This window comes from Delphinus delphis, chromosome 17, assembly GCF_949987515.2.
Source record: "Delphinus delphis chromosome 17, mDelDel1.2, whole genome shotgun sequence".
Classification (NCBI taxonomy): Eukaryota; Metazoa; Chordata; class Mammalia; order Artiodactyla; family Delphinidae; genus Delphinus; species Delphinus delphis.
The window spans coordinates 15121310-15140697 of NC_082699.1; the positions used below are offsets into that span (position 1 = coordinate 15121310).

The 19388-nt window shown below is 38.2% G+C and overlaps 1 protein-coding gene across 5 annotated transcripts in view; it reads right to left on the minus strand.

Annotated features, from left to right (window-relative positions):
• The window catches only part of NCOA2 (nuclear receptor coactivator 2), a 271269-nt gene that overhangs the window by 137038 nt on the left and 114843 nt on the right, over nt 1-19388 (minus strand). The window contains exon 1 of one of the 5 annotated variants that reach the window (XM_059994745.1): nt 6774-18049. The exons of the other annotated variants lie outside the window; for them this stretch is intronic. The gene's annotated coding sequence lies outside the window, so the exon portion shown is untranslated. Of the gene's footprint in view, nt 1-6773; nt 18050-19388 lie in introns of those variants that run through there. 5 annotated transcript variants of the gene reach the window in all.

The following is a 19388-nucleotide window of genomic DNA, read 5'->3' on the forward strand; positions in this document are numbered from 1 at the left end:
GTAGGCTTCCCCAGGAACGTCTCCAACGTGTCAAGGTTCCCCCTTTCCCTACTTATCCTAGGATCAGTATCAAATTTCAGTGCCATGGTCCCTTCACGTTGAACTTGGGCATAGAAATCACCATACAGTAAAATCCTCAAATCACTGAGGATTAAGCGTGATGAGTATTAACAACCACCTATCACAGTTCTTAACATGCAGTAGGGACTTAAAAAATGTCAGTTCTCTTATTCTTACTCCCTGTGAAATCAAATAGGGATCTGGCATTCAGAGGCCTGTGCAATCTACGTAGTTTTCTAGGTTTTCCAAGCAAATATTCCTCTAGCTCTGTGGGCTCAGTTCTGGCCAAACTAGAGTGCCCAGTGTTCTTAGACTTGACACATCACTCGTGTAGTCCGTCCCTTTCTGTTGAGAGTGAGGTGTCCCCCTGCCATTCTCTGCCTCTCTAAACCTTACTATCCTCCAAGGTTCATCACCTCAATAGCCACGTCCTTCTGAAGTCTCCCCTCAGCTGTTCATACAAGAGACCTTTCCCTATCCCAATCCCCCCAAACCACCAACTGAACTCTAATAGCACCTTACAGTCAATTTATAAATACGTATCGATCATCTGATATGTGCCAGGCAATGCATCAGAAACTGGGGACACAAATGTAAAAAACTACTATGTTCTTTGTATATCACGGTTATTGTTAGCTATGTACTTATTTTACCCTAAGTATACCCTAAGAAGGTGGCCCAGCACTCTGATGTTAAGCTCTTTGATGTCAGAGTCTGTGTGTTGCTCATCTTTGTGTTCTCTGTGGCAGTTATTATGATGCCTTGGTAAATAATATAAGCTTAAATTGTTACATTTGATGGCACCCATAACAATTCTGCAGTATTTCAAAAACGTTTTACTCCAGAGACAATTAAGGGGTTTAGAGCAAAAAATTAACTATTACTAAAACACATATGAGAAAAATTACTATTATTTGTAAAATTTTAGACAAAGAAATAAGTATTACATAGTAATTGGGTGCATAACAGTTTACTGTGATTTAAATACAAAGCCAGGGGCTTCCCTGGTGGCGCAGTGGTTGAGAGTCCGCCTGCCAATGCAGGGGACACGGGTTCGAGCCCTGGTCTGGGAAGATCCCACATGCCGCGGAGCAACTAGGCCCATGAGCCACAACTACTGAGCTGAGCCTGCACATCTGGAGCTTGTGCTCCACAACGAGAGAGGCCGCGACAGTGAGAGGCCCGCGCACCGCGATGAAGACTGGCCCCCGCTTGCCATAACTAGAGAAAGTCCTCGCACAGAAACGAAGACCCAACAAGCCAAAAATAAATTAATAAATTAAAAATACAAAGCTAGGATTAGAATGAAGAGTCTCAGACTATGCCCAATCTTCAAAGTCTAAAGAATATATCAAAGCAACAAATAAATAAGAATAAGGGCTTCCCTGGTGGTACGGTGGTTGAGAATCTGCCTGCCAATGCAGGGGACACGGGTTCGAGCCCTGGTCTGGGAAGATCCCACATGCCGCGGAGCAACTAGGTCCGTGAGCCACAACTACTGAGCCTGCGTGTCTGAAGCCTGTGCTCCGCAACAAGAAAGGCCGTGACAGTGAGAGGCCCGCGTACAGCAATGAAGAGCCGCCCCCGCTTGCCACAACTAGAGTAAGCCCTCGCACAGAAATGAAGACCCAACACAGCAAAAATAAATAAATAAATTAATAAATTCCTACCCCAACATCTTCATTAAAAAAACAAACAAACAAAAAAAACTTAAAAAAAAAATAAAAATAAGACAAACTCAGTAAAACCCTCAATCCTTGTACTAACTTTTATTACATACTTCGGTATTTTGTTATTGAGTGGAGATCCGCCATGTAAAAGTCTTATGACTGGTACAAACTATGCCATATGTAAATGAGAAATTAAAACGCCTGAATAAAGGACAGATTCACTGCACTGGGTCCCTGATTCGGGAGTTAAACACAAGACCTATTAGTCAGAGAGATAAGCCAAATATAAAGTATGAAGAAAATCTGACAGAAGACATCTACTCTAAGTCATTCCTTTGTATTCAACACCTCTACTGAGAAACAGAGTTAGAACCATAGCCCTCCTTTAAAAAGCTATCTAAAACAAAAGCAAATAAAGTCAATTCTCCAGCAGCTTAGATATTATAAACGTGTGAATACATGCTCAGAGAGTGGAAATAAATCTTAATATTTCAAAAATATTTCTTGACCCTAACACCTCCAAAGGGGTAAGAGTTTAATGAGGATTAAGGGCCTATCTATCCTTGGTGCTGAGCTAGGCACCATACCTAATCATTTTCCTTAAACAAAATAATGAAGAAAAAAATCAATAGCTTAAATGTTCAACTTCTAGTGTTAAGTATCCCAAGCACTATTATACAGTCAACCAAGAAAATGAATGAAAAGTGCACTAACATGCACCTCCCACTTTCAAGATACCAAAGGCTGTCAATTTGTTTTCCATAAAAACATAGCCAATATCACTTATTTTGATAGAAAAAACTATTCCTTAGAAGTTCCTGGCTAAAAAATGATTAACAACTAAAAATATTTACAAAGAGCTTAACAAAAATGAAAAGAATCACTGTTACTATTGAAACATGAACTAGTGAATGGACATTTGTCTGGGAAAAGCCACATTATCTGGGTTCACATGATAGGTCATCATAAAGATAAAACAGCATATTACATTTTGCTAACATGACAACATGCTTTAACAGAAAAGATGAAGGAATGGCAAAATCATGTGAAATGTTCTCATTTGGAGGGAAAAGCTTAGGATATGGCAAATAGTGAATATGATGGCAAAACACTGCAGTGAAATTTGGGTCTTAGTTTAGTAAAACATGTAAAGTTCAATTAAGAAATACTTCAGTACATACAGCAGGTATTATGAAATAATTACAGCAAAAGAAATTAGCAAGCACCTAAATATCAAAGCTTCAAATTAAAGTGATTTTAAGCACAGTTAATGTTTACTGAGTGCTTAGTAAGTGCTAAGCCCTTTACACCCATTATCTCATTTAATAACAACCCTAAGAAGCAGACATTTATCTTATCCCCATTTTACATTAAGTGTCAAAGCTTGGATTCACACCCAGAATCTGACTTGGTTCTTTACCTACTACAATAATATACATTGTATTAGCATATATGTATTAACATATGGTTCTTTAACCGTATAGTAGTGTACACTGTATTAACTTTCATGTAAATTTAATGTTCAATCACATACACAGGATAATTAACACACCCAATCCTCTTGTAATACGGGAGTACTCCTATGAATTGCTCAAATCTATACACGTTTAAGTACTTCTACATAAAGAAGAGGAGAGAGGCAAAGTAGTGACACTTGGTTCCTGACGTGGAACAAAGAAACCAGGGTCACTCTTTTTGCAGCTCCTTGAATCACAGCCCAGATAGGGGCATGGCTGGGATGCTGTGGGAGGGATACATCCTGCCTAACAAACCATGGTCTCTCAACGCACTGAATACGCAACTTTAATAGGCTTATACCAGCCTGGGGAGAGAAGGAGGACAAGAAGCCAGTGGGTAAAAGCACAATCTAGCTAAGGCAGTTGGCAGCCAATATGGGAAGAGAACGCCTAAGAAGGCTGCCTTAATTTCTGCTTTGATCCAAAAGAGACGGTATTTCTTTTTTATCTTTAAGGAAGTGGAGTAGTGAGCAAGGAGGGCATGCATTCTGCGGTACCATCATTTTTAGAACCATCGTTTTTATATATACAGTACCACCATTTTTAGAAAAAAGAAAAAGCCATATTTATGCCTCTTATTTTATTTATTTATTTTTTTTGTGGTACGCGGGCCTCTCACTGTTGTGGCCTCTCCCATTGCAGAGCACAGGCTCCAGACTCGCAGGCTCAGCAGCCATGGCTCACGGGCCCAGCCGCTCTGCGGCATGTGTGATCTTCCCGGACCGGGGCACGAACCCGTGTCCCCTGCATCGGCAAGCGGACTCTCAACCACTGCGCCACCAGGGAAGCCCTATGCCTCTTATTTTTTAAATCACTAGTTAAGGTAAGCCTATAGTTTCTACCACTAATTTTAGCATTTTCCTTTTGTTCTAAAAATCAAGGGTCAGTCAAATTCTTATTTCTAAATTAGGGCAGTCGACCACACAGGAGTCTACCAAGGATTAGCTAAAGGTCTGAAAAATTTTAATAGTTTATTAAAAATAATACAAATACACATACACGTATCTACCCAGAAGTCAAACTGAACAACTCTACCAACTGAACCAAAATATATTTGTTTACATTTTTAAATGGAATAAGGCAAAGTATACATCCCTCTGGCTCAAGATAAATATGTTCCTAAAATATATATAAAATGTTTCTCACCTACCAAATACTATTTTCCTATTAAATCACATGATTTAATACGTTTCCTTCAAAAAGAAAAACCACACTGATGGGCTGAGCTAAAAATCTGGAGAGGGCTTCCCTGGTGGCGCAGTGGTTGAGAGTCCGCCTGCCGACGCAGGGGACACGGGTTCGTGCCCCGGTCCGGGAAGATCCCACATGCCGCGGAGCAGCTGGACCCGTGAGCCATGGCCGCTGAGCCTGCGCGTCCAGAGCCTGTGCTCCGCAACAGGAGAGGCCACAACAGTGAGAGGCCCACGTACCACAAAAAACAAAACAAAACAAAACAAACGAACAAAAAAATAAATAAAAACCTGGAGAAATCTAAGCACATGCCTAAGAAGTATGTATTCCAACAGGGGCCTGCAAGCCATCAGCTGAGTCCCAATGGTTTAGGTCGATTACTAGTGAAAATCAAAAAACAACTGAAAATGAGCAGAACCTGGCAGGAAAACGACTGATGCTGACCCCTCTCCATTCTGACCAACTTAAACTCACGCAGCAGAACCACACAGACACAAATGATGATACCTCTCTCTTCCCTTAACAGAGCCCATTACTTAGGGTCAGGATTGCATAATCAAGATGCACAAATTATATTTTAAAATTCATTATGAGAAAACTAAAAATATTTCATGGAGGTATATTTATCAGAAGCTAATTCTTTAACTTTCTTTCAGATAATGTTAAGTGCCAATATAGCTGCGACACTCACTAAAGGGTATTCTTAGGTTCAACTAAATATTCACACTCAAAACGACCATAGGCAACACCTGGCATCAGTCTCCTGAGAAGGATACAGGCCAGAACAGGGCTTGCCAGCCAGGGAGCATTAGGCTCTACTCCGCCATGGAAGTACTTCCACAAGACCAAGGATCAGTTCCACCCTGGATGGGTGCAGGAGCTGCCCCTTTAGATGTTTCCTGCTCCAGAGAAGCCAGTATCTCTTTTAACAAGTTCATAGGCAAAGCTTCCAAAGTCCCTGTGGGGGAAATGCTTGTTTGTAAGATTCACTGCACCCAGGGAATCTCAAAGCTAGGGCTCCCGCATCAGGTATTTGTATTTCATTTATCCTCCTATTCAAGATGCAGTTAACCAATCAGGGGTCATTTTTACTGAATATAATGTTGCCTAGAATCATAGTTGATATACAGTCTTATCAGACTACCAAAGGAACAGAGTTAACCAAAAGTTAAAAATGCCCACCTGAAGTATCTCAATTATATCAATAACTCTAAATCAATATAAAAGGGAATTCCCTGGCGGTCCAGTGGTTAAGACTGCACTTCCACTGTAGGGGTCCCAGGTTCGCTCCCTGGTCGGGGAACTAAGATCCCACAAGCCGCACAGCACGGCAAAAAAAAAAAAAAAAAAAAAAAAAAATATATATATATATATACACATATATATATATATGTATATATATATAAAAAACATAGCCCAATAGAAAAATGGGCAAAATGTATTAACAGGCAGTTCAGAAGAAACAAAATGGTCAATGTGTAGTCTCAATAGTAATCAGAGAATGTCTATTAAAAGTAAAATGAAATACCATTCCACACCCTTAACACTGTCAAAAATTAAATCTTAAATCGCATATTTTACAACCCAGCAATTACTCTCCTAGGTAATACCCCAGAGAAATTCTCACATGTACACAAGTTGGCATTCACAAAAACGTTTGCTGCTGGAATGCTTACAAGTGCAAAAAATTGGAAACAACCTAACTGTTCGTCAAGAGGAAAATGGACAAATTGTGACATGTTCATATAATGGAATGCTGTACACTGGACTGACTTGCAAATACATGGACATTATCTCAAAACAAAGTTACAAGAAGAAAGCAAGTTGCAAAACAAAATGGGCAGTGTGAGATATTTAATCAAGTTTTACTACAAAGTGATACCAAATATTATAAACAATTAAAAACACAAAGAGTAAAAGTAAAAAGCAAAAATAAAAAGCATGGGTACAATAAACAACAACCTAGAAAGCAGTTATCTTTGAGAAAAGAAAGAGAATGCTATAAATAATCCAAAGAAAAGGGGTCAAAAAAGTGTTTTTTTTAATTGGTAAAGAAGAATAAGCATTTAAAATCCAAATAAGATTTTATCTTGGTAGTTCTCGATCAGGAAACACTACAAGACACTGGTTCTCTTTAACTTTAAGACGATCATTCTATTTGTAACTCTATTTTTTTTGCATTGAACTTCTCTCTTTCAATCTACTGACTGCCTTTTTGATGCCAGGACCCTCGGTCCAGTTGGGACGCAGCGCCCACTGCTCTAGACCAAGCCTTCGTCTCCCACTCTTCTCCTGGCCTCTGGCCTCCTCCTCTCCATTTCACCCCCAAACTCACCCTGTGCACCAAGAGCAAATCAATCACCATAAAATGTCACTTTGGTAATCTCACTCATCATATCCCGAGATGTAAATCTCTGATGGCAGCCACTGCCTGGAGAATGAAAGGAAAAGGCCTTTAACCCAGCATTTAAAGGCCTCCGAGTTGGCTCAACGTGTGTCCTCTATTCCTCCTCTACACAAAGGCTTCTCTGGCTTTGCTCACTCCCCTCTCCTGCTCTTTGTTCAAGCTGTATCTCTTGCCGAGAATGCTACACCTTCACCACCTCTCTTCAGGTATCCAAATCTTAGTTGTCTTTCAAGGCTTTGCAGCGTGTTTTATCTCCCCCATAAACCCCTCCCTAACCAATGTGCCCTAATTTGGACTCATTTGTTCATTCAAATACTTACTGGATGTAGGCATGTGGCAGAAGACTTAGCTCTGGGGGCACTCGTGGAATGCCTATGTATACTACACGTGAATTAAAAACTGGTGGTCCAAGGGCTAACGCTCCGCACTCCCAATGCCAGGGGCCGAGGTTCGATCCCTGGTCAGGGAACTAGTTCCCACATGCCACAACCACGGGTTCGCATGCTGCAACTAAAAGATCCTGCATGCTGCAACGAAGACTCAGCATAGCTAGCTAAATAAATAAATAATAATAAAAAAAAAATCTTGGTCTTTTTGTTAATGTTTATAAGTCAACCTCAACTATGCTACAAGCTTCTTAAAGGTAAGGGATTCATTTTTCTCCCACTGAGCAACTAACTTTGTAGTGGTCAGAGTTCAATAAATTATCTCTGGTTAAATGAATTTTGAAATGATAAGGTTATATCACCTAATTTTTTGACCCAAAATAATTAACACTTATCCTTGGAGCTTTGAATAATGGCAACATTTTCTTGTGAAGTACATATCTAGACAACAAGAACAATGGACTTGGAGTCAGAAGGTCTTGTTTGAACTTAGGCTCCACTACTTACTACCTCTGGCCATAATACTCTCTCTCTCATTAATCTCCATAAAATGAAAGTATTCATACCTATCTGAGAAGACTTTCACAACTGTTATGAGGAATAAGTAAATTAGGAAAAGACCTATGTTGTTTACTATGTAAGAAGAGAGTCTACCTGGTTCCTCAGAAGAATTATTAACCTCTGTTATAAATCCTTGCTCTCCTGCTTGCTAGAGCTGCCCATATGAGAAGCAGCTGGTCTTGAAATCAATTTCTACAATTTGGAGTCTGCCCTTGTGATCTTCATTTGGAGCCCATTCTTGGAACCACCATTTGCCCTCTGTCCTGTCTTAATATTTAAGGCCCATCTTCCCCTTTGGCAGTGCCACAGACCCACTGCCCCGCTATTTCAGTTACCGGTCTCAGCTCAATGAGACCCACACCTGCAAGCTAATTTCCAGTAGACCATCTAGTCTATAATATATCCTCTAAATTTACTGATACTCAATATAGCAATTTTTATATGATATGGCAGCAAACAGAAATCTGTGCATTCAGTTTGTAAGCAAAAATCTTACATTAGGCATAGTTTGACTACTTCTTTCTAAATCTTTTCTTCCTGGGTCACGTTTCTATACCACAATGCAACACCTAAGTAACCACCACATAATATCTAAGATTATGGGCTCCAGTGCCAGACTAGTTTAAACACTGGCTGCGCTAGACGTGTTGCTTCAGAAAAATTATTTCACACCTCCGTGCCTCAGGTTCCTCTCCCGTGGAAGAGTACCACCAGCACCAACGCCACCAGCACCACTACCTACCTCCTAAGGGCTGTAGTGTGAAATGAGTCAGCACAAGTACAGAACAGCACCTGATACGAATGCTGTACAAGTTCTGTACTTTTCAATAGGTGGTAACACCAGTTACTGGAGGAATAAGTATCGTTTTAATGCTTTAACAGTAAGGTTGAGCAAGTATCTTTCTGGCGAGGAGGTCCTTTTAAGCTTAAAAAATTATAGGTATGATATTATCAGCTATCTACTCAGTTTATCTATAAGGATACATTTATAAATAAATTTACTTATAATTTCATTCCCAACAGGTTCATTGTTTTTATAAGAAAAAATGTTCCCTAGGGAAAAAATGTGAAAAGGAGGGAAAAGTAAAGAAAGAAGGGAAACACTCATATTTCTACTATCTGAAGATACTATTTAACAAAGATTAACAATTTTTAACAAAACATAGTTTTAAAAAAGTTGTATAAAAATGAATCCTACCATTGTCACCTAACAGCATCGCAAAAGTATTTTTCTTTATTATTTCAGCCTTTGAAAATATTATTTAATAATACCATAATATTCCAAGTTGAGTTCATATATTTCAAAGCAAACATAGGCAGGCTTTTCTTGTAATAACTGCAACCAATATACAAAATACATGTATTTACATTCTGTCAACCTAAATTCATCCTCAATAAAAAAAATTCATAGATATGCCTAGGCTGAAACTTAAATTCTCAATCAAATAGCTTAGGGCGCCTCAGGTTATACATAAGGCATGTGTTACATACAACGCATATTCACGGAAACCCCGATCACTAATTCCACCACATTCAACATATACCACCTCTGACTGACTAACAGCAGCCAGTGAAAATGTCTCATTTACAGAAACAATCAGGGAAGCATCATGGTTTGATAACATGAGCCACTGAGCTGTGAAGGTGAGAACCGGGATTCAGGTCCCAGCACAGCCCATAAGTAACCATGCAACAGCCAGAAAATTGTTTACTAACTACAGGCCTTAACTTTGAAGGAATTACATGATTCCTAGGGTCTCTTCCAGCTCTAAAACAAAGATGCTCAGAAATAAAGATGATCACAGTTCCATCACCTACATGCAAATCATCTGTCCTATTTGACAGATGATTCTTACTGATGGAAATCATATCCTAATACCTGGAATTATGTTCAGTGCTGCCCCAGACAGCCTGCGCTTCCTTGCTATGTAAATTTTCTTTAAAACTAAAAAATTACAATAAAAATTCTACTTTAGTCTTTCCTGCCAGCTTGGCACCCCTACCTCTTTTTACAACAACAACTAAAAATAAAAATTAAATATTTGTAGTTGCTCTCGCTGAAGAAACTTTCGCTTCTGTGGTGCACAAGAAAACTTACTTTGAAATCTGCCTAACCAACAGACGACAATACTGTCAGTTCAAATAAATATGCTTGCATGGTTAACAAAAAAGAACGCTGTACGAAATCATGCTTGAATTCATTTATTTTGAACACATACCTAAGAGCAATTAGCTTAAAGATAAAGACAACAATGATGGATTACCTACCCCATATTTATTTAAAATAGAGTACCTGCTTTGCAGGAGTTTTCAAAGCAGATTAAATTAGCAACTAAAAATCTATGAATGCACTCCAGAATGCTAATTTTGTTAATATTCTGTTTATTTGTAATATGCAGCAAAAGGGAAGAAGTATGTTGAAAAATATATCCTGGCCCATTAAAAAAAGCAACACAGGCATATGCTTTTTTAATTCTTTAGACATTTCCTTAAAGCAAGGAGGAACCCTCTCTTTGCCAGCTTTCAAATAAACATTCACTCCTGGTCTTAATTATAAACAAGATGCAGTACAGTAAATGACAGGTGTGTGGTGTCTTTCTCTTTAGTTACTAGAAAATAATACACTCAAAGAAATGGGGCAAAGTAAGCACCAGAGTACTGCCAAGGAGACTAAGCTTATTAACACTAATTTTTTACGTTTCAACTGACTAAACGTACCTGTAATTGGTACCCTGGTTGTAAATGTAAACTGCTATGCTTATGCAATAAGCAGTCATTATGTGCTTTCTTTTGTGTTCTCTAATGGGAAAACTGGGAAGGTCTTTCCCGTTTTTAAGTTAAATGTTTTAATAAAGTAAGATTTTTAGGAGAACAAATACTCAACTTCTTACGTTGTAAATTAGTAAAAGCTGCTCTCACTGGACTTGTCTGTGTAGAAACTACAGTGATTAAATGCTTTCCAGAGCTTACATGCTAGTGCTTTCAACATCAAGAACTAAAACCAGGATCATGTCAGCGCTCTGTTCTGCTAAGCTTTAGACAAAGGGTGAGCCACGGCGCAGTGGGCAGGCTCTGGCCACGCTGAGATGCGCAGAAACGCCACAGCGACCCAGAACGACCAAAGACAGTCTGCTTCTGACCCCATGTGCTTGCACACTAGCCCAGAACCCATGTGTTTGCCAACACGGCTTCTACACATTCAGCTAGCAGAACTTATCCTCTCTCCTGAATCACTGCCTAGTCAAGAAAGTTCCTAGCTGAAAGCCCTCCACTCTCCACAGGAGAAGGTTCAGACAGATTCTAGGAAACTGGAACAGGAGATTGGGAAAATGTAGCGATTCTGCACACAGGCGTATAACTACTGAAAGAAATGTTTTGAAGTACGTGTATTTTGAGTCAACTGATTTCCAACTTATAGAAATTTAGTTGTAAATAGTTGAAAAATAGAGTTGTGAAAACATTTTTTTTTTGGTATTTCAAAATGTGTTCAAACTTGGTAGAATATGCAGTATCTCTGAAACTTGAAGCTTTTTCACGTCTCTTCTCCCATCTTTAAATTGCCTCTAAAATTTCATCGCCAGTATTCTGCTACAGGTACAGACATGGCTAAAACACATTCATCCCAGAAGGAGGTCTGTTTACAGAAATTAAGCCACATTCAGTCAAAGCAAAGCACATGCTTCAACACGAAAAGCCTACCCACTCCTCCAAAACATCCTTAGTAGTGTCTGTCTGACTTATCTTCATGACTCTTCTATTCCTCCCTTAAGTTTTCTTTGTCATTTTTGTTTATATTACCCTGTGCTTTTCCTTTGATAACAGTAATTTTAAAAGGCTCAAGAAACTTTCTTCTGACCGTAGATTTAAGAGAGCGGTCTTGTAACCTGTGGGTCTAAAAGCAGAGAACCCCTTGCTCCACCTCTTAACATCTGTCACAAGAGTCAGATTACAAATCAACCCAAAGAGGGGGTCAGGAGGTGGAAGTGAAGAGGGAACACAAGAAAAGGAACAACCTGGTTACTGGTTAGGTCATCGGCAGAAACTATAATATACTTTCGATTCCTTATCTGATACAATCATACCAACGGATCTCATGTTAGAAAACAGCATTAAACTGAATGTTTAATGGTTGAAGAAAAGAGACCATTCTACTTTCCTAAATAGGAATCCTCTTTGAAGATGTAAAATAATAATCCTTTTATTGGTCAATCTATGGAGATTTGTTAAAACACGTATGAAAAAATAAATATTTTCAGTGAAGAAAACTACTCTTTCATTCCCAGTTTTTTAAAAGAGACTTCTAATGTCATCAGAAATATTAACAGAGAAATACATTAATTACAAACCAACGGATAACAATATATGTAAGCCACTTATGCATTTTACTAGAAAAACAACTTTATCTCTGATGCTTTCTATTTTAAAAACTGACCTGTGCATTGCTTTCAATAAATGTGTTTCTAAATCTTCTGAGATTACTGAAGTGGACAAAGAGATTAATCAGTACCTATTTACGGGCTGCCAAAATATACTTTTAATTTTTTAAATGATAAGAGAAGCCTAAGGCAGTTGGCAAACATCTCAGTAATCTGAGTCTAAACAGTTTTAACTTATAACTTTATGCCAAACAAACTTATTTCAAGGAAACATTTGACTAAAGCAACAATAAAAACTTGTAAAATGCTGAACTTTTTTAAGGTACTAGATGGTTCTCTAATATATACAAACACCCAAAGAGCAATTTAGATCCAACTTTTACCCCATTAAAACACTGAAGTTTCCAGAGCACAGAGTGTAACCAGATCATAAGTGCTATGAAGGGTGAGAGTTGACTCTATGCTAAATCTTGCCATCTGTAGGTGTTTTACACAACTCCAGTTTTTTTGGGTTTTTTTCTGTTTTTTCAAATGGGTCGAAAGTTTACAGTACATTTTTTGCTCATTACCAATCACAAAATTCTTTTATGTTATGTCATCCTTGAACAATTCTCTGAGCAATTTGGGTATACCTAATCATAAATTTGCACAAAAGCTCTATCCCCAAATCCATTCACATTCCTATTATGGATAGTCTTTAATGATAAAGTAAATAATATTTATTTATATATTTAGGAAAAGGATTAAACTTCCCACAAAATAATTCTCCCTAAGACACCACTTTTAGAATACAACAATTATTCTTACTCTAAGACTCCTATACAAAAACACGGACGGCTTGCAACCCAACAGTTCACAAAGAATGTAAAGTGAAAAAGTGTTCATACTCAGGACCTCAATTCTGTTGTTACTAAATGAACTCTCCTTATACTCAAGATGCTCACTAACCCCACTCATTTCACCTCTAATGTTCACAAGAGAAACACTGATGTACTGTGTCCCACGACTGGGATTCAGGACTGGAGAACTGTCACAGTGAGTTAGACCAAACAGATCTACACTACAATTAAACATATTAAAACGCCTGCATATAAAGAGCCCATACATGGCTAATAAAAAGGCCCTTTCACCCAACCAGTAGGTTGATCTGTAGTTCTGACAATTTTCAATTACCAACCACTTCAAAATTCCAAAAAGTACAAATAACGCCACTTTCTAAAATTCTCTCATTTTCGGTTTATTTCTCTCATTTACAGTTATCAAACTTTACTTGCCAAACTCTACCCTTAATTAATCACAGGAAATTTCCAGTAAATTGAAATCATCACCATAAATTCAGTAGGCGTAATGTGAAAGCATCAAAGGGTAGAACATAGTCTTTAAAAAGAAATAAGAAAGCAATAACATACAGCTACAGTTTACCTTCTAAAAGAACTGTAAGACCTAAAAATACTATATAAAATCATGTAAATTTCAATTCTATTTTCAATATATAAGGAGAACTTAGTATTTTAAAAAACGCTTCTGAGTCCTATTTTTAAACTGAATAATTTGGCAGTACATACAATCAACTATTTAAACTATTTTATATGTAGGAGTCTGATATATTAAAATGAGTTAAATCAATGTAGTATTACTCTAATTTTAAAAACAAACAAACAAAAATCAGAGCCAACTGAAGAGGAACACATTAAGCAAAGAAAATATGAAAGAAATTTTGAATTAATGTTTCTAATTAGCAAGGGCTTTCACATAGACTTAAAAGCAAATTTCCCTTTCCCAATTAATTAGAACACCAACACAAAGAACTAGACTCTAATTGACAATTCTTTCAGAGAACTAGGATGGGACAGATGTGACCAAACAGCAGAATACATGTTCTCTAATTTAAAAAAAATTGTGACAAAAATTCTGAGTTAGATAGATAGATAGACAGACAGATAGATGGATAGATGGATGGATGAACGGTGGTTCCTATGCTTAAATAAGAACACCTCTGAGAAATCATAAAGGCTGTGTAGCTGGTAGTATGGCAGAAATATTTTGGCTAAAAAATAAGCTCACTCTGCTCAAAGTAACACTAGACTTTGCAAAGAGCTTTTTGTCAGCTTACATATAATGTAAAATACTGACTGAAAAGACTTCTGAAAAAATCTAGAATTGTTCCTCTTCCTATTAATGATCCCATAATTATCACAGACATATTTCAGTGTTTGCCATTAACTTAAATAGGAGAATTTTACAATATACTCAGAGAATTCCAGTTGCTTCCTCCAAGATAAAAAGAGGCACAATACTAATGTGAAATGGATATGCCTAAATTAAATGAAAAGAGAGAAAAATTAAGAAAGAATCTGGGACAGGACCCATAACAACACTGCAATTAAAAAGATAAGGGAAGGAAATTCTCAGGAAAGACAAATAAATCCTCCAGCCTCTAAGATGAGGGACTTGCTCTTGGGGGGAAAAAAGATTAACATTAAAGAATAGCAAATTGAGGGGATTTAAGAAGCAAATTAAAAAATACTGCAGCAAAGCTTTCTGAGTGCCAAATTTTAAATGTACGTACGCCTACAAGTTTTGAAACAATTCTCTAAACTTCTGATACACAGACCTTTTAAAAACATAGACATCATCTACATATACATGGTATTTTTAAATTTCTGATAATTTTTCATTCTTTATTAGCTACTAAATTTTACCTACTATCTTCTGTCTCATTTTACAAGTAAAATAATTTTAGAATCAATAACAAAATGATAAAGTATAAATATACTAAAGCCAAAATATCTTGTCTTAAACAATTTCTAAGATTCTTTCTAGGCAAAGCTTAGGGAGTTTCTCCGTTTACGCCTATTCCTCAATCCCAATCATGGGCAATTCCTATAGGTTCTCATTTCCTTGGTTTCCTTATTAAAACAGTAAAGTTTTTGTTTTTTCCTGATTAGTCCAGTGATCATATAAAAACAAAATAAGACAAAAGGGCCAAAATGGTTTGCAAAGTTATTTCTGCAATAAACTATAACTGACAGAAGTCACCTAAGAGTTGAGCGGCTCAACTACCCAATTTCCTTCTGAAACCCTACACATGGATCTGTGTTGTTATTTTATCTTCCTAATTAGAGCATGCTTTCCACCATTCTACACTTTTATTCTACATCATCATCATTATTATCCCTTGCCTTTTCTGTTGTTCCAAGTAATAATCTTCTCTTTCCTTTTTAAAAAACTGAAAGTTAGGTAAGAAATTGTTTAATGATTCTTCTTTGAAGTTGTCCAATACGCTAAACTTTTCAGTTAAATGAAACTGACCCTGAAAGTGTTTTAAAAGACCCCAAATCTCTGCATGTTAAAATAAAATCGTTCTAAACTATATTATATTGTTTCATTGCCTTGTTAAATGGTGTTCTTCGGTAATATATTAATAGTAGTATTAAGGGTTGGAGAGTTAAGTGAAGATATTTTACTCCTATACTAAATGTTGTACAAATGCTAATTTTAGGTCACATCTATAAGTTATTAACAATTTTATGTGGATTTGTTAATTATCAGGATTCTTACTGTCATTTCTTTTTTGATGAATATATCATAATTTATCCATTCTCCTGCTGTTACACATTTAAGGTTTTTTTTTTTCCCCCAGTTTTATGCTATGTCCTCACTGTCATTTCTTGATGTATTTTAAATGCCTGTTTCTACCAGCTCGTCTTCTGTTTTCCAGATAAATTAAGGGTGATTTACTCCCATATTCATATTTTTCATAATAGCTTTATTGAGATATTCACATCCAATACAACTCAAATGGTTTAAATTTGCACAACTCAATGGTTTTCAATATATTCATAGAGTTGTACAACCAACACCACTTTTTATCACTCTACAAAGAAGCCCCATTAGCAGTCTCTCCCATTTCCCCCACTCCTAGTCCAGTCCCTGGCAACCACTAACCTTCTTTCTATCTCTAACGATTTGCTTATTCTATACAATATGTGGCCTATTATTACTGGCTTCTTTCACTAAACATAGTATTTTCAAGGCTAATCCATTTTGTAACACACATCAGTACTTCATTTCTTTTTCTTGCTAAACAATACTCTACAGTGTGTACATACCACATTTTATTTTTCTTGCTGATAGACATTTGGATTGTTTTCACTTTATGGCAGTTATGAATAAAGATGCTATGAACCTTCTCATATTCATATTTTTATAAATATAGAAAATCTACTAAACAGTCTGTGCTAATAGCACGATGTAGATCACAGGGACCCTCGGTAACCAGAGAAGACAAAGCCAGGTCGTCTGTCGGACCTGGAATGAGGGCTCCATCCCTGAGCCTTCAATTACTACCTTCCTACCAAACTGCTCCAATACAGCTCGGATCTGCTTAAGTAACCCCATCACCTCTGCCACTACCCCTGTGTTCGACTCATCATCTCACCATCGAAGGATTTACTTCGATGGCCTAAATGTGGCTCAGTCTCCAGTCCTGCCCAGTGCAGGGTATTCATTCCAAAATACAAATTTCATCATTTCATTTCCCTGCATCAAACCCTTCAATAGATCCCTGACGCACTTAAGGTTAACGTAAAAATGGCTTCGTAAGTAAAACGCTTAGATGATCTGGCCCCACTAACCTCTGCAATCTTGACCTCTGACTATGTCTGTGGCATCTATAAGGAATTATTTCAGTTTATTACTCTCTCTCACCACTGAACCTTTGTACATGCTGCCCCTCTGCTGGGAACGCCCCCCTGCCCCCCAATGGGTGCTTCCCTCAGCCACAGAACTGTTTACACTCTACCTTTTTATAACCAACATCTCCATGATAATATAAGCGCAAAATGAGAAAAATTTGTGCTTTTCTCAGTTAGTGGTTCTAGTACAATGAATGGCATAGAGTGGATTCTCAACACGTATTTGTGGTTTTGATGAGAGAATGCTACTTACTGGCATACCTGAATAATTCCGGTGAGGAGGTAAGACTTTTCAAGGCTCCGGGCTTGAAAAAATATTGGTGAAAAAAACACAAAACACAAACCTGCATCCTGGCTTAATCTCTCTGCAGTAGAGGCAAGTAACCCTCCACTGGCAGGCCATATGGTTCCCAATAGGACTGCCATCACTTCCACACAGCCTCTAGTGTGACCAGGGACTCGGGAAGATGCTTGCTCTACCTCCAGTCCCCTGGCAGGACTGATCCATAAATAGGCGGGTAGTACGTGCTACGCCAGTGAGAGTCATTCCTGTGGTTTTTGCTGGCACTATCAGGAAAGAAATGCTCTCTTTAAAGGGGAACACTGGCTGTTAAAGTGATGTAAGCCAGAGATGCTGACGGCCTTCTCTGCCATCACATAAGGTCCTAATTGAAAAAAGAAGCCAACACAGAAGAAAGTGGAGACAAAGGAAAGAGAGAAGTTTCTGATGGCATCATTTAAACCGTCCATCCACATGCACCCAGGGCTGGTTGTGGCCTTGGATTTCCCAGACATGTGAGGAAATAAATTCCAGTATGGCTCACACTGGTTTGAGGTTTTTTTTCTGGCAGCCAGAAGAGTCCAGGGCTGCACATCAGGAACATCTACCTGTGTTAGCCTATAATTAGGCATCAAAATAAATGACTATTTTTCGTTGTCGGTGCCATTTTACACTATATACACTAAACATTTATAAGCTCAGGCAAAGAATATGCCCTATTCTTAGGGATACGCTAGTGGAAGGCATGACTTCTGATAACAGAGCTGCACTCCAACTGCTTCCTTTGGTGGATGAAACAATGCAAGAAGGTTGCCAGAGCCAGGGCAGAATCCTAAGCCCCGTGGAAACTGGGAGACCTGAAGCTTTCAGAATGATAAAAGCCAGCACCAGAACTAGACCAACTGAGAGCAGACCATGATTCTGTAGGAATCCAAGTCTCAGATACTTTTTTTTTTTTTTTACCTACACAACCACGGGTAAATCAAAATTCATTTGTTTTCCAGGGACTCAATCTGGTGAAATTAAAGATCAGGTTTGGTTATGTAGAATTCTTCCCAACTTCATGTAAGATGTAGGAATATTGAATTTTAAACACAGTCCACCAATTACTTCCCTGTGGATGAATTAAGAAGGGCAGAGCCAGTTCACAAGGTGTTCATGAAACAAAACTGGGTGTTCATCTAAGCTAGATTTCTTTTCTTGAGGACAGGGCGAGATATGGAAATTAAGACATTATCTGTGTCCTCAGTGACTGATAGAGTACAGCAGAAAGAACAATATGACGGAGGAAAACCGGAAAACTGGATGTGAGCACAGGCATCCCCACTGTGCAGGCTCGGAGCTTTTCCTGACCAGTTTTAGTTTTTCCTCACAGGAATCCATCCTATCCCTTACTACGGGGCCCTTTCTCCTAAAGAGTGGCTTTGCATTACATTGTTGGTGACTTCCCACTGCATGTGAAATATCAAAAATGGGAGGCCAGTGTGGGCTGTGTGGAAAGGACGTCGCACCAGATACAGCCATCTGCAGCGGGAGTGAGGGTGACGAGGAGGGGCACATGCATCAGCCAGCCTGGCTACAGAAGCTTCTGAGGAAGATGCTCACTAAGCATCATGAGGTCAGTCATTAAATTTTAGGAAAAAATATATTAGAAATGTCAGGTATGAAAGATGCTTCTGTAGTGGTAGTGACTTAAATCTCTTTCCCATTCACGGAGCATAGCCTGTAATAGAGAAAACATGCGTGTGGCTTCCAGGAGATCAGGGGAAGAGGTAAGGGAACTGCAATTGGCTAGGGAGTATTCCCAGAAAAGCCCCTAAACTAGGAAATTCATCATCGCACTGAATTTTCTTGGATGGTAGCGGCCAAAGGAACAACACTGAACAGAAATCAGCGGCCTCCCAGCAAAGGGAGATGCAGCCCCAGAGTCCTGCTGAATACCACACGGCAGGTGTGTTCATAGCTACTTACAGTATCTGTTTAGAAAAAGCATTAAACTTCAGAATTTCAGGCTTTCACGTCTGCAAGATGGAGAGTATACAATAAAACCACTATTAGGATGCTTGTGAGGTGACAAATGCTACCCCCCTACCACCACCAAACTTGGTTCATTATTTGAAGCCCTTCTAAAAATGTATGACGATAATCTCCTATTTTAATAAATATAACAATCAAAAGATAATTTTACCTTTCTCTATGATTTAAGATCTTACAGTCCTTAGGACCATCATTCTGAATATTTG